The 17,084-nt window shown below is 39.9% G+C and overlaps 1 long non-coding RNA gene across 3 annotated transcripts in view; it reads right to left on the bottom strand.

The window, feature by feature from the left end:
• LOC125615606 overlaps positions 1-12,966 on the bottom strand; it is an 84,040-nt gene extending 71,074 nt beyond the window's left edge. For all 3 annotated transcript variants that reach the window (XR_007346275.1, XR_007346277.1, XR_007346276.1), the window contains exon 1: positions 12,816-12,966. This is a non-coding gene — a long non-coding RNA (uncharacterized LOC125615606). The remainder of the gene's footprint in view (positions 1-12,815) is intronic.
• Between the last annotated feature and the right edge of the window lie 4,118 nt (positions 12,967-17,084).

Here is a 17,084-nt window from a genome sequence, read left to right as displayed (position 1 = left end):
TTAATATGAGTATGTAAAGAAGAACAGAACAGATTTATGGGATTTTCATCCTTCACAAATCAAATATAGCCAAGTATCTATTATAATTAACCTTACTGTGACAATTGTTACTACTTCTATATGCTGGAAATAGAATGTTCCTCCTTAAAAAGATTATCTTTTTCCTAAAAGACATCTCTCATGGCTTGGTTCAGCAACCCTTCCATGAGGCTTGTCTTGTTTATTTGCAGCACAGTCTGCAAATCACTATCTTTATTTCTCTTACAATATTATGCAAAAATAGTCTTTTCACATGATATTCAGAAATGGTTCATAACAGCTTAGTTATTCCTAAAATAATATTCCCACCAGCCTCAAAAAAGTAGAGTTTGATTCTGCCCATTGGAATGAGATCCCTTCCACCATTCTTTAATGTTGCGGACCTTGAAATGGAAACTGAAAACAGTGCTGGTGTGAACATAAGGAAAAGAGTCATGTGAGACCAACTAGAACTTGCTAATTGTTGGCCTGACCTCTTTTCTGTCTCAAGCACCCTCTCCTGGTGGCCCAAATCACCAGTACCTTCATGGGCTGCCCCTACCCCCAAGACCAAGCAAGGGAAAGACATTTTCTCTTTAATTTTACTTTCTTCTCATTTGTCCTTACCTTTTTCACTCCAGCAAACTTGGTTGTGTAACAGTATTTTACAGCACTCCATGAAGACTTCCAGAGCTAGGCTATTCCAAGTCACAGGACATCTTCAGCAATGGACAACCAACAGTCTAACCTCTTTTTTCAATGAAGATTGTCCTTCGGGCTTTCCTCTCAACTTCCATGTTCACCATTTTTCTTTATGACTCCCTCTCAAGGTATCTTTAGACAGCAAGTAACAAATTCAGAACTGTTCTTTTTCTCCATGTTCCCTATCTTTATGAAAATATGAAGAAATAGGGTGCTGAAAACTAGCTCTAAGCACTCAAGAAGCACCATGGTCTACAGAGCGCCCTGTGTTGAACTCTCCTGTGTCTCAGAGGGGTTCAGAGAACCAGAAATTGCATGAAATCCTCAGGACTAGTGAGGTGTCACTTGCCAGGATAGGACGTCAGTCACAGCCACAGCACAAGCAAACTCGGTGTCAAGGTCACCCTTACTCTGTGTGGAATGGCAGTTTTTCACTTGATGTACTAGTGGCCTCACTGACCAGCCTCCCAAGTGGACTCCCTAGTAATCCCTTCAAGTATAATCACATGCACGGATGAGAACCAGGGACAATCTGGTGATTCTGAGCCTTCCTGAAAGTGGCAAGAATTTTAAATTTGTCATTTGTGATTTAGAATTTTTATATTATTAGTTTCAATTATGTGACCAGGATCTAGTGAGGGCGAGGGAACTACCTGCATAGTATTAGGTCAGCCACTCCTTAAAGGTTGGAGATGGTCCCTCTGAAGAGAGAGCAATCAGAAAGAGTAATCTGCAAGTTCTTCAGTACTTACCCATGGTCAGAGTGCTCACATTGTCTGTGGATTAGGTATATGGACAAGAATTTTAAATACACTCATATTTTTATTCAACTTCAAAAAACTATTTTCTATAGCAACGTTTTATAAAATCAGTATTCTTATGTGATGTGAAGGACATTTATTTTCCGAAATTTGGGTTTTTCTTGACAAGTTTACTTAGAGAAAAAGGTCATTCTTATGATGTTGCTAATAAAGCCAATAATGTATTTATCTAAAATGAATCATGCATTTTATTTTGTTTGTTTTCTGTTCCTTACATCACAATTTCAGAGGCTCATTCTTAGGGAAAAAAGTGTGGCCCAAAGCCAAGCCCTGTCACGGCTGCCAGTGTGTGTCTAGCTCTAAACAGTGAGCCAAGCAGGAAGCCTGGATGGGGTGTGAGGGCTGGGATCTGGTGCCTCATGCCAAATGCCCTGGTGTGACAGTGCCTTTTCAAATGCCATGTGGGATAATGAGAGCAATAATAATAAATAACATTTTTTAATATTTACTATCTAAGTGTCTTGTATTTCAACCATCACCTGCATTTTAAAAGCAAGAATGTCACGTCTTCTTCTGACCAAATTATAGAAGCAAAGGCCCCACACATTTAGTACTTTGAGTACTTGTTTTGTGTGTTATTGCTCCATGTTAGTTTCTTACTGCTCCTGTAACCAAGAGCCACAAACTGAAATGTACTGTCTCAAAGTGCTGGCAGTTAGAAGTCTGAAGTCAAGGTGTCAGCAGGACCATCTTCCTTCTGATCCCTGTAGGGAAATCCTCCCTTGCCTTTTCTGGATTCTGGTGACTTGTGGGCAGCTTCTGGTGCTCCTTACCTTTCACACGCCTAAACTCCCATCTCTGCCTTCAGCACCACAAGGTTCTCCCTGCATGCCTTCCCACTGTCTTCCTATGTGTCTGTCCACCTTTCCTCTCTTTATATGGAGAATATAATCTAATCACGGTATATTGGGGCCATCCACAATGACCTCATCTTAACTTGTTTAAATTTGCAAAGATCCTATTACCAAATAAGAACACACACTGGTACTTGCAGTTACAACTTCAATTAACCTCTTAGGGAATGAATTTCTACCCATAGCACTTGATATTATGATAAAAGGAAGAGATATACCAATGAATTAGACAGGATTCCTGCCATCTAGGCATCACAGTGCGACTGGAAAGCCATGGAAATGAACAATCACAACATAGAGTGGCAAATACTTTGGTAAAGTGAAGTTCAGGATACTAAGGAGGCTACAGAAGATTTTAAAAGAATGACAAGTTAAAGAACACTTTAGGTACATCATAAAAAATAAAGATGATTTTTCGAATCAGTGAAAGAATATGCAAGAGAGAAAAAAATGAAAATTAGAAAACATGATACATTTTGCAAAGAGTTTAGTATGGCTGGAGGTGAGAGAGTTTATGTGATACTGGGAAAGGGAAAGCATGATAAATAAAGCTGATCTAATGGGGGTCAGAACCATCAAGGGCCTTGTGCATCGTCAAGATGATCTTGGATATCTCCTAATGACAACTGAGAGTTTCTGGGAGATATTTAAGCTAATGCTAACCTAATAAGATCTATGTTAGGAGTTTCTGGGAGATCTTTAAACTAATGCTGACCTACTAAGACCTGTGTTAAGAGGTAAGAGGTGATCAGAAGTCAGAGCAGCACTTTAACATCAAGATAGGACAGCTAGCAAGAAAACAGTAGAAGGCATGACCACCGGTATGTGCTTTTGAAACTTGTCAGAAGCCTGGATCATTCTTCAATATGCAAACTGAAGCCAAAAGATCCATTTGGGGAATAAAGGATAATAAGTTCAGCATGGGACATTTTGAAAACATCAGATCTGCATTGTCTGAGAAATCAACAAGTTGTTTTGGAAAAGCAGCAGTTGCCTTTGCAACTCTGGAGTATGGCTCAGAACTAGATATGGAAGTCATGTAGGCATGGAGATAGGGAGGTCAACTGGGGCAGGCAGCATAGTGGCAAGAGAGGTGGACTTCACAAAGATCTTAACCCAGGTACTTGACATCAGCATAATGTTGTAGAGATTGAGAATCAATATAATAGCACACAGAGAAAATGACCAGAGTCAACTCTCCAAGACCTACTTCTGCCCCACTCCCACAGTCCATTCGGTGGCAAGGGGATCTCTGACACAACTATAAGCTACTTTTACCACATTACAGTACTGGAAGCTCTTGGTTATGTAAAGTCAGACAATACTAACATGGCCAGAGACAGAAAAGAAAATTCAGGAAGAAGCGACAAACCAGAAGACAGTGAAGAAATTTAAAAACTGGAGATATAATTTACACAGCTGACTCCTCAGAAAGTTCAAGGTCATGACTTAAAAATGCCCCTTGCATGTAGCAGCTTGCATCTTTGATGATCTTGGCAAGATCTGACTCTGTAGGATGATGGATGCAGAAACCACCTTCATTAGATGAGAAACTGAATGAGAGTTAAATTGGAAGTCTCAAGTTCAGAATGTTCTTTCTAGTTATTTTGCCATTGAATGAAGAAGAGAAATAAAAACCAAATTGTCAGAGAAAATTTTTACTTACAAATGTTTAAGGAAGTTTATATGCTGGAGAAAATAAAGACAGAGGAGAGAGAAAAACTGGTGAGCTCCAGGCAGGCACTGGGTTCAAGTGAAGCTGCAGACCTTGGGTGGAAGTGGAACTCATGCAGAGATGCAAGGACAGGAAGGACAGAAGAGGAGCATGCAGTACATTAGCAGGACTGAGAATCATGACATCCTCTGTGAAATCATCTTTGTTGAGATTAACAAAACTCCTAATTCCAGGGCACTCACAGAGAGTAATGGTTAGTTGAGAAACTGTTGTGGAAACACAGGGGCCAACAGACGGATATGTGAAGGTCTGTGAAGGATAGTGTCAACACACACAGAAGAGAAAGTCACAAGCTAGGCGCAGAGGCTCAGTAAATGTGGAAGAGAGACCTGGAAGTCAGGAGATGATAATAAGGCTGGGGGTGGGCTACAACAGAGGAAGAGGCTGTCTTATCCTCCATCAAGAGTGGGCCAGCAATTCATTTAGAAGATTAGAAGATGACACTGGAGCACTGACCCTGACAACTAATGCTGGACACTGTTTTCTATAGCTCTTGAGGAAAACAGTCACCATTAAAATAAAAAAAATAAAACAATTTTAAAAAGCCTGCTGGGTAAAACATGCATGAAGAGCTCAATGTCATTCCAAGGACTCACTGGGCCTGGTACTCCCTTGCCAACTGTGTCTGAATAAGAGTGGTGTGCAAAGCAGGGGCTGCATCAACAAGCTGACTTTACACTTCTAGGTGTGCTCAAAGGACTTTGCACTCCAACATCAGGCAGAGCCTCCCTGGGTAACTTGAGGACTTATACTGAGGCAGGAAAGGCTCAGGAGACCTGTGCCCTCTTTCTCCCAAGCACAGAAAGGCTTGAGTGAAAACAAGAAACACCTACAAGTGGTGTTGCATAGAATTGCTTCCAACAGTGAAGCTACCCGGAAAGGTTGAGGCAGAAGGATTGCAAGATTAAGGCCTGCCTCCAGAACGTAGCAAGACTCTGACTCAAGATTAAAAAATAAAAAGGGCTGGGAATGTAGCCCAGTGATATGGCACCCCTGGGTCAACCCCCTACCCCCACCCCCCAAAAAAAGACAAGAATGAAAGAACAAATGAACACTGTACAAATAACTGTTTGGCACGGTACATCTACAAGTTTTCTCAGCAAGGACTGGACATAAGGTATTCCAAGGTTGTGCTAAGTTCTTTCAAAAACCACTGTAAACTGTTGTCTGAGGATCAGCAGTCGGCTTCACTTGGGAGCTTATCAGACTCTTAGCAGACTCTCAACCTCTACCCAGGACCCAGTGCATCAGACCTGCTTTGCAGCAAGATCCCCAGGCTATTCCAAACACTTTAAGTTTGAGGGATTCAACTTGAAAGCAACTGCTGAGAGCCACAACTGCTAGGATTTGTCACTGATATACAGAAATACCTTTGATTTATGGGTGTTGATTTTTGTATCCTGCTACTTTGCTGAATTCACTTACTAGTTCCAGAAGTTTTCTGGTGGAATTTTTGGGGTCTTCTAGGTATAGAAACATATCATCCATAAATACTGCTAATTTGTGTTCTTCTTTACCTATCTGTATCTCTTTAATTTCTTTCATCTAATTGCTCTGGCTAGTGTTTCAAGAACTATGTTAAATAGAAGTGGTGAAAGAGGGCATCCCTGTCTTCTGCTAGAAGCTTCAATCCGTTCGTTCCTTTGAATAGACACAGCACTAGCACACATTAGTTACTTAGCTAACTTTGACTGAACAGAGTTCTGAGATCCTGGGAAAGCAAGCTGCCCTCTGGGACAGCTGCCCAGTTGGACGCCTATGTCCAGCAGGCTGAGAGGCCTAGCCATTTGGATGAGCCTAGAGGCAGGCAATGAGATGGAGAAGGGACTCCAGAGCGTATGTTTGTGTATGTGTGTGCATATGTGTTTCTTGTGAGTGTGCATGTGTTGTGTGTCCGTGTGTGTGTTGTGTGCATGAGTGTTGCTTCCTCAGAACTGGTGCTGCAGTGGCAATCGTGAGCTCTAGGAAAACTCTAGAATATGTGAAGTTGTTGTTAATCGCGGCTCCAGTTCCTGGTGAAGGGTGTGACCCCCACGTTCTGGAATCTATCAGGCAGAGTAAACTGCTGAGGTCTATTCCCACAGGATTCCCTCTGTGTGCACTGAATGCCTCCTGTTCAACTTTGGCCTTGGGCACCCAATTCAACAGACTCACTACAAGTTAGGAAAAAACTGGATGTCATAGAGGATCTCCAACAACCGTACTGGCTCAATCAGAGTGTGCCGTCTAAGCCTAAGTCTTGAATGCATACTAGCCTCAATTGGTTCCAGAGGAAAAGGGATCCCCTAAATTTCTTGGCATTAAAAAAAAAAAAAAAAAAAACACCTTCCGTCTTGATATTTCAATCGTCTCATCCATAAAAAAGAAACACGAAGTCAATGACTCCTATTTTTTTGAATCTCAAGTTTGGTCCTGTGTGAAAATAATGCCTATTCAGAGAGTATGGGATCCAACAGAAACTTCAGTGAATGAATAAGAAACATGTGGCTTTTTATCTCATTTAAATTAAAGCAAGTGACTCTTTTCCATGAATTAGAAAGTGTGCCTCCCCCTCCATGCAGCTGCATTTTAATCCAGGCAAATCATACAGCTTTTCTCTGTTAATTAAGTTTTCCTCCTATCTATCTCATTACTGTGCTAAGCTGGGGGGTAGAAAGAGAAAGAGAAAATTTAAGCCTCAGTCTATTGGTTTCCATTATTCAAGGGAGAACTTTGACCAAGAAAGGACAAGTTCAACACCAAACCATCACAACATTGATCCAGAGCAATTGTATGAGAAAGTACATATTCAAAATCCCCAGTGATTCACTTGAATCTTGTTTTGAGTATCTTTCTTCCATTAAAGACTCTTTGCTTTAGTTTCCTTTTTTGAAGTTATATATGGTTGGTCGAGGTCTGAATGATGATAGGCTTTTGAACTACTATTTTGATTCTCATAGTGAACAACAGATTAGTTTCAAGTCAGGGTTAAACCACCACTGTTGCTGGGCACCTGCAATGTGCCAGGCACACACTCACTTACATGAACTCTACCGAACATATATGATAGGTTTCATTTATGTCCACTAAATGATTTTCACAAGGGAGCTGGGAACTAGGACTAAAGAATGCTCATAGCTGTTTTTACTACATCAAACTTGACAAGGTAAAGGTTTCCATGCTTTCTAAGTCTTTTCAGACCATTTGTTTCTATACATTAAAACATAAATGACCAGTCTTGAAGAATCGTATTTTTCCCAACATGTATGGAAATATATCAGATGATTTCAATAACCATGAGGAGGAGATGGACATGTGTGCACACACTCACACACCCTGCCATGGGTGTGGGCGACTGCTGGTGATGAGTAAAGAGGGGCTTTGAGAGAAGGACATGAACTGCTTTCGAGGGCGACCACTTTGCAACAGGAAGCATTTTACTTGCTCTTGTTGGTTTTCTTTTACTTTCTCTTAAACAAAGAAGAGATTGTTTATAGCAGCTCAGATATATTTTGTAACACATCATTAAAATGATCCAACCCAGGCAGCTCACAAGAGCCAGTTTTTTAGGTAGTGATCAACTTGTGACATGTAGAAGTCAGACAGGTTACTCTGCTGATTCAGTCACTTTCATGAGCCTGGTAGGCACATATTTTCCTAAGACAAAATTAATATTTTTCAAAGCACCAAATATATAAAAAGAAATACACTAAGATTCTAAGTTAAAGGGCACATTTCAATATGCTTTTCTTTCTGCATCAGGGAATCTAAAATGATCATGGAAACAGACTAAATGGCAGTGATCATTTTAATATGCACTGTAACCTATTTTTCCAACTTGTCATGAGCTTTAATGTTAAGGATTATATACTTTTTTGAAAAAAAATTGACTTTGTAAAAGAAAAATGGCTATTCAAAGTGTCATCCTTTAAGTTGCCTCTAAATGTGACTTTTGCTTGCAATAATAGAGAATATGCACTAGAAATTCAGCATTACCTCTTCAACTCAAGCACTTCCCGTCTCGAGTGTTTGGAATAAATTATAAATGTACAGCACCTTGCGTACATCTTTTTTTTTTCCTCTTCCTGCCAACAGATGGATTCTCCCTTCTGTTCCTAGACACCGGAGATGTCATCAGCTGTCATGAGGAAAGACAGGTTCCTAAATTCAGACCTTGAAGGAGAAAATCGTTTTACTTCACCTTAGTAAGGATTTCATTTGGAAATGTTCCTGCCAATTGAAACATCCTGAAGAGACCATGAGGGAACGCTGAAGCAAAGCGATGTGGCAGGAGGAAATGAGGTGGTGGCAGCGGCTGGAGATGCTGGGACCTGCCATCTGCGCACACATGAATCCTTTCAACATCACGCGTCTCTCACGATTTCATCTTTAGGTAAAGGTCACCTATGTTTATGCATTCCACCCAGCCTGCCTTCCATTGAAAAAGGTGGAGCTCAGTCACAAATCGAGTGGGAATGTCCTCAAATAAGACTAAATTAAATTTCACAAGAGAAAGTGGATGCGAAATCAAAAAGAGAGAGATCAAAGGCGACCACCAAAGATCAGCTTCAGCTTATTCGGAATTCTGCTCTTAGCAGTCTTTGCTTCTGTATGATTGGCTCACAAAGAATCTGAGGCAGAGAAAGAAGCCCCAGGACTCCAAGTGAGGGAAGAGCAAAATCTCAGGAATATTTTGCTGGTTCTCTTTTTAAAACACCATATAATCATAGCCACAATTAGTTTCCTTTTGACTGCTATATCTCATAGAAGTTTTTAATAATTTTTCATAGTCTTTTAAAGATATGCTGCTGATAAATACATGATTCTATGAAGTTATTTTCTTATATACACCAGGAAAGTTTTGGTATTTATTCTTATTAAAATTAGCCTTGTTATGTTGAGACTGATTACTATACACTGTGATGAATCTGTCTGCAAGTTTCACAGTAAATACCTAAGTATAAGTTTACTAAAAGAGGGGTACATAGGAAGAAAATGAAAGAGTTCAGAGTTAGCATTTTTATTGTGCTTTGAAAATTAAGGAGGATTTTGATGAATGAACATGGCAGAGAAAGAATCTGATTGTCCTGTCCTGCTGTGAGCTCTGCCCTGGCTGTTCACCCCCTTCCTTCCCAGTGCCCTCTATGTTGGTCAGCTTTTCATTGCTGCGACCGAAACACTGGATCAGTGCAACTTAGAGGAGTTGGGCTCCTGATTTCAGAGGTTCAGTTCAGGGCCAGCTGGTTGCACTGCTCTGAATGGAGGAGAGGCAGAGCCTCATCACGAAGGAGCACAGCAGAAGACAGTGCCTCGGCTCACAACAGCCAGGAAACAGAGGAAGGCCCAGGGGAAGGGGCTGTGGGGAAGGTGAGCCTTCCAGCCCGTCAACCAGTGACCACCTCCTCGTCACGCCCATCTGCTACAGTTACCACCCTACTAATCCACTTCAACAGAAGGGACCAGTGAGGTTGTAGCTCTCATTATCTAATCATTTTACCTCTGAAATTTTCTGTGTAGTTCACAGGAGTGGGGGGGAACACCTCATACCCAAACCATAACACCCCCCAAAATCTATCATACATAAAGATCATACTTGTGGGTCAAGGAAAATAAAAACAGAGAATGTCAATAGCAGCACAAAGAACCCTAAAAGAGTCATCAACTTGATTTTACTTTATATTATAAGCTGTGGGGAATGTGAGAAATTCAAAACAAAAGAAGTTATTTTTTAACTAAATATCTCATTTATAAATAAAGAAATAAGAGTTAGACAATGGTTTAAAATAGATTCTCAACTGAGGTGATACCCCCCACCCATTCCTAACTCCTACCCAAGTCATTACAAAATGTGAGAGTTCAGGAGAAGGGATTGGTGTCAAGATAAATGGAGGAAGGTATTGACCTTTGATATCAGGAACAAGGGACAGTAAACACACTGCAAATTTTCAGGCAGAGTTGACAAAGAAGAATTACCCTGCTGCAAATGCCAATATCAACCCCATCGCCAAACAAGAGCCATGGTCAAATGATTCTTTTAAATCACTCCATGTGTCCCAGAGCTGAGATTCAAACTCTGCCTTCTTTATCTTGTATTACTGCAGTATAGAATGTGAGACACTAAAGATTTAAAATCCTGCATGCTTGTATTGTAAAGCACTTGGTAAAAATGTGATAGAAACAGATTTATGTCATTTTCAGTTTTGCTTTTTATTTCCTGTATGGCTTCTTTGGCACCTGTTGTGTGCTACTCTACAAAAATTTAGACAATATAAGAATCTGAGTGTTCCAGAAATTACTGCGTTTGGGCATGAAACTTTTAAAGGATATAAGTATATGTCATTTCATCAAATAAACAGAACATCAAAGGCATATCCATGACTATTATTTTATTATAAATATTTTATGATAACTCTAGTTCTAAACACAATGACCTATGAGATGTACATACTCTTAATTCTTTAGTTATAAGGAAATTAATAAGGAAGTATTATTATATGTGGGTTGGGAGTATATTTTATTTGTTAAGTGTCTTATCATCCTTCCTAATAAGATTCTATCTCTATATAGGATTCTGGAAAAAAATATTCTTTGATTCCAACAACATGAATGATGAGGAAACCCTAGAAAGTTTCTTTAAAAAAAAAAACTTTTAAAATTCTACATATTTCTTTAAAAAATTCATGTAAAATATGACATAAGTCTCTAATTATCTTAAAATACAAAGTTTGAAAATATGCATGTAAATAAGAGAATAGGCTGTAATGCATGTAAACAACTGGCTTCATCTAACAAGGTACATTTAGCTTGTAGGAACGCACGTAAAGCATGCTCCATATGTTGGGATTTATGGTTTGCTTGAGTTGTGCCAATGATTTGAGGAAGGGACTGTACTTTGCTCTTTCTTTCTCAATTGATTAATTAAGTAGACGGCATTGGCCAAATCTCTCACCTCTCCTGCAAGACGTGATAGTGTATAAATTCAGAGTGTGGCAAAAAGCACAATAATTTTCAGGGAAAGAGCAACTATATTTTTAGTTTATTAACAACAGTATGACTTTGAACATTTTCAGGGATTTGAAATTTATTTTGTTCAGGTTGATTATTTTGGAGTTGTACTGGGTTATTTTTGTTTTTGTCATGAGTTACCATGTTGCCAACCACATGGCTGAGAGGAACTGTTTCAGGAACCGCAGACAGCCCTCCTCTGTCATGTTCAGTGCCCCTTGGTTTCCTCCTAGCATGAACTCAAGACTTCCACAGGGATGTCTTATGCCAGTCATACACTGAAACTATGTCAAACTTTTTCTAGTTAGAACTCTTACCAACCATCTATATCAATGTTCCATTGGTAAAATTTAATTTTCAAGATGAACCAAACAAAATTAAGAAGAGAGCAAAGAAGAATGCAGCTAAAATTCAAATTCTGCATAAAGAAATTTCTTTTCATTTCAGCTAGAGACAAAGGTCACTTCACCAACACACCTCTATAAAACATCCCTCCTCTCATCCTTACTTCCCCATTTAAAATTAATTTTATGTAATTACGTTAGTTCTTTGAAAATAGTCTGAGATGCCTTTATGTTTTTCTCCTAAGCCATATTAATGCTAAAAATAAACTAACAAAACCACACAAACACAAAAAAGGAAAACCCAAAATATATTTAAAGATGTGATTCAACAAAGACAAAATGATGTGTTGATCTCTTGGAATTATTCTGCTTTAACTGCGAGAGAAATAGTAACAATAACAGGAATGGTGGTAACATGGGGAAAAATTAATCTGATATCTGTGATGTCTCAGGCAGTTGGAGCTGTTCTGTAGGATAAAATAACATCCACTGAATTACATAGAATGGTGTATTTACCGTGAAATGTTGGCCATAGTCTCCACTCCTCTTGTGTGGAAACCCAGCAGGGCTGTGCAGCTATGACAACCAAATGGGAATTTCTCACTTTTACATTGTAGCTCACTTTATCCCACTAAATTTTATCTTTTTTTCAGGTGACTTCTGATCCTTTCTCTGTGTACAAACATTAAAGACTTTTGCATGGTGCCTTTTGCATGGCTGCTGGTGGAGGGAGATGACCAAGCATGCGAATAACCCCATTTCAAACAGGGTATGCTGGCTAGAGCTCAGGAGGAAGAGAAAATACCCTTAATCAGAACCATCAGGAGAGCAGAGCACTGAATCCTGTGGAATAGGACAAAAGTATTTCTTAAAGGCAAGAAGAGAAAGCTATGCACCAGCAACCAGACTGGGTCAGGGCCTGGGTAAAAGGTTCATTCCTGAAGGTGAAAGACAAGAGGGAAGAAAACAGAAAATGCAAACTCTCCTTGCTTTGTACTTTTTCCTCCCAACGGCCTGGAGTGAAAAGGTTCTTTAGGATAACTGTGAACCTCAGAATATGAAATCTCAATACTTAATGTATTCTTAAAAAAAAAAAAAAAAAAAAAAAAACTCTGCTTATTGAAAATGGATATTAAAATATACTAAATTCATTTTAATGTATATCAAAATATTGAACTAAAAAAAATCTCTTAAATCGGACGTTGGATGGCTGTTTTTAATCCCACATCTGGGTGTTCTAAGGGCTCAAACTCACCACACGTGTGCCTACATCTTATTCTAGAGCTGCTTTATAAATGGTGGATTAACTCCAGCTGTTTTCTTTCCTAAAACAACACCTGAGAGGAAAGGTACTTACTACTGAATATGGAGTCGACCAGCGAACACCACGGCGGAGGACCCACGGCCTCGGAGCCCCGGGAACCCCAGGATCCGCCAGGAAACCCACACAAATCTTCTCCAGCAAGGATCTGCAGCGGCTCCTTCCGGAAACAGCCCCTGACCTCCTGGTGACCCGGAAACCCAGAGGAGAGGCAGGAAGAGACTGGCCTCAATATCATCTGCCTAAGACACACCCCTTGTGACCTCACTTCCTACCACTAGGCCCCGCCTCTTAAAGGTCCTTTTACTTTTCAGTTATTAGTGGCCCGTTAGGACCAAACCTTCAATACATGGGCTTTTGGGGGACTTTTAAGGTCCAAGTCATGAAAATGCAACAATGAAACACTTTATTCTCATTGGAGTCTTTTAAAGTAAATATACAGGTGGATTTATTAGATCATTTTGTCTGCCCCTATTGCATATTTTAAGAAGTCCAATTTTGAGGAACTTAGAAATCATCTTTTTTTATGTTAATTTACTAGTTTTAGATTCTAGATTCTACAAGGGTAGATCTTTACAGCCTATGTTAAAAGATCATTTCAACACCATCTCAAATATTGTTTTATGGATTGCCAGCAATGAATCAGTAACATATTAAGTAAAGTAAGTTCTGTTATTGATCAGAACTCTTAGAACTTTGATCAAGTTGCAAATAATTTTAAGACAAATAATAACACTGATTATATTGAGTGTAAGAAGGATAAACCAATGGGCAATAAATAAGCTTTTGTATGTATTGCCCCATTGATCCCTTAATATTGTATGATGATAATGTTATTGGATTATGTATTATGTGTTCATTTCTTCCATTATTGTATGACTATGACTTTAAATAATGCAAATATATTAATCTGCAATTCTTAGAGTCATAAATCTGCATTAGGTCTCAGGGGCTCAAATCAAGTTGTGTGCAGGTGGCCTACTCTTGCCTTCCCCAGTTCTGTGGCTGTCCTTGATCCTTAGCGCCATCTTGAAAAGCAGCATCTGCTCCCATCCTAATGTCTCTTCTGCTGTCGAATCTCTCCGCCTTCTGAACTGGTTGCTTCTCTTTTTAATTTACAATACTGTGAGGATTAAATTGGGCCATCCAGATAATCCAGGATAATCTCCCATTTTAAGGTCCTTAATTTAATCACAATCTGGAAGGTCCCTTTTTCTGTTTGAGGTAATGTAGTCACAAATTCTGGGGATCAGGACCTGGATATCTCCGGGAGTCATTATTCAATCCACCATGGTCTGCATGGACAATACCAGTGTGTCCAAATAGGAGGCTGAGACACAAGAAGGAAATTAGGCTAAGATTGAGATGAAATGCATGTGAGTAGAAAATGTAAGTTCATCAAAGCTCAAGCACTTCCTATTATGTTATCCTGATGACTCAGGCAAGTAATTAAAATGCTTATATGTCATTCTTAGATTTTTTAATACAATGCACCTTTATACATCAAATATTTTTTCCCACTATGAACAAACAAAATGCATCTATCTGCTGTTTGAATTTCTGTCAAAATGTGATGTCCTTCCTGAATGCTGTCAACATTTTACAACCAATTTTCTTTTTCACTCTGCATTGACAGCCCAAATGGAAACATCAGAGATAACTGTATGACAGAGATGGGTCATCTGAGTGTGTGGGTAGACATTTTATCACTGGGCTGGGGGTGTGGCTGCAGTAGAATAGATTCTTAGAATGTTGGAGGCCCTGAGTTCAATCCCCAGCACACAGAGGTGAACATGTGCCACACACCCACACATCCACACACAAACACTTTACTAATAATTTGGATAAACATAACCCGTTAGTAATCTTTGACATATAACTATATTCTAGAAGTGGTGACCTGCTCCATCCTAATGTCTCTTCTGTTGTTGAATAGATTTATGCATTTGCATTGCCTATTGTAATTCAGAAGTATTAGGAATAATAGCCACACAGCGAGTGCCTGTCCTGATAGGCTGATCACCCTGGGGGGTGTTCCTCTAAGTGTCCTAAAGGGTAAGGCAGAGTTTATTAGTCTCATTAAGCCAGGTCTCCACTAGGGCATAGGCAAGAGAGTTTAGAATGTGTCCATATGCAGCTTTCCTGACCTTTCTTTTGAGCAAGGATCTTAGCAAGGAAGGGTGATCTCCTGTAAGTCTCAACCTCCACAGGAAATACTTCTTTTATTATTACATGAGGATGAAAAGACCCTGTCCAGTCAATTCAACAGAGAGACGAAAAAGCCACTGGGCCTGAATCCTCCTGTCAGTCATTCTCAGTACAGGCTGAGGGGCAGCGTTAATTTTCTCCTCCTCAATTTAGTGTGGTGAATTGCTATCAATAAGTATGGTGGATATCTTCAGGGCTTTTCCTAGGAGATAGTCTTGAGGAACAAAGACATTGGATGACGATACAATGAGTTTAATTAATTTGAGGTGCCCTTGTTTTTTGCACTTGACATTTTTATTGGGACAGGTTGTAAAAAATGGAGCAGAAAAACCAAGCTCTTGTTTGGTTTAATGGAGGGTCAGATGTATAGAACAAAATTAAGGAATTTGCTCCATCTTTGTTTGCATTTGTCTCTATTTTGAATAAGATTCGACAGTTAATGGATCCCAATTCAAGCATTTTATCTTTTTAATGCAAAGTCTACTGGTGGTGGTGGTGGGGGGAGTTAACCCATAGAAACATTCCAAATATTCCAGCCAACTCCTTTGTCCTGGGGTGATGGGATAGGAAGGCAGGACTCACCTGACTCAGGACCACAGACTCAGGGATGAACTAATATAGCCTTGGCATTTTTCTAGTACCTGATTTTGTTTAATGTTCCTACCTAAAAGTTACATAAGCAGCTAGGACTTTTAAGTGGTCATCTGCTATCAGGTCCCCTAGTGCCTTGCAAGAATTCCATCACTTTTCTTCTCACCTAAATCAATCCTACTTCTTTCACTCTTGCCTTCTGTTGTGGTTTGTGGATTCCATGTTTCAAATCTGTGAGACAAAAACCCAGAAAGAAAATGGCGGTGAGCTACAGGGGTCTTCTGTGACACTGGAAGGCAAAGCCCTCCCTTAAAAGCTCAACATGCCTCTCCCTAGAAATGGGGAAGAGTCCAGCCGTGCAGCTGTGGCCCTAGGTGCTGACACTGCCACAAGCTCTCTCAGCTATAGAGACCCAAAACTTATACAGACCTCATCCACCAACAGAAGTAGGGAATCAAGTTTCATCTCAAACACTGGTTTCAATACCAGCTTAAAAGCAAAACTTCTCAGTGAAGGAGATTCCAAAGATACAGAATCTGAATGAAAACAAAGGAACCTTTTTTTGTGGCTGGTGGGCAAAATGATGACAAAGCCAACTGTGTCCTACATGTCCTCTCAGTGCTTTGTGAAAACATAAGGTGGGTGACAACCTTATGTTGTCACAGATGCAACCTTGGAACTTCTCTGAATCCTGGCAAAATGTATCATCAGCTGGGATAAAGTAAAGATGCCAATGAGCTGTTTCATTTGCATTTCTGATTTGCTCCACGCAGTAGGGAAGATTTCTGAGGTCAGGCTGGCCTTCCAGTGATGGCTGTGGCATCCACAGGAGATCTAGCAGCACACATTCTTCAGCCTTGCTCTACTTAACAAGAAGTGTGGTCATGGGAGCTCACGTCATGTGGAGCAGAGCAACAGGGCCTTACTGTATGGACACAAATAAGCTGTAACCATTTAATGCTGCCATATTTTATCTTCAGTTGAGTATGGACACAACCCCCTCACCCCCTGCCCACCCCCACACACATGCCACACATTCACATACACAACCTAATTTTGAAGCCTTTGGGAGTATCAGGAGTCTCCTCACTAGGAAAGAATTCATGCAGCAAGCCAAGACCTTTGGAGTCCTCATCCTGTTCAATACCCCACTATCCACAAACAATCTGCTGTGGAAACACTTGTTTCAAGGTTAGTGAACTATTCTAGAAAACGAAAATGTTCAGGACCAGAACAAATGAATAATGCGCACCTCAGATATTGAGAAGCGGAGCTCCTTCCATTTTCTTCCTTTTGTAAGGTAGCTGTTATGACAGTTCTAGGTGTTTTCCTACCACTGTCCAGCAGCTGTTGCTTGGTGTTGGGCTGCATAACTTAGAGGTTACAGAGAGGTAACAAATATCAATGTCTTCCAAGGTTCCATATGAAACAGTAGCTAATATTTCATGTACCAACTGCATAATCCCCAAAGTGTGGTACTTTGACACAGTGAGTTCTTTTAAACTC

Source organism: Marmota marmota, unplaced genomic scaffold (assembly GCF_001458135.2).
Source record: "Marmota marmota marmota unplaced genomic scaffold, marMar, whole genome shotgun sequence".
Classification (NCBI taxonomy): Eukaryota; Metazoa; Chordata; class Mammalia; order Rodentia; family Sciuridae; genus Marmota; species Marmota marmota.
Note: the sequence above shows the minus strand (reverse complement) of the source record. Positions and strands in the feature narration are given on the sequence as shown.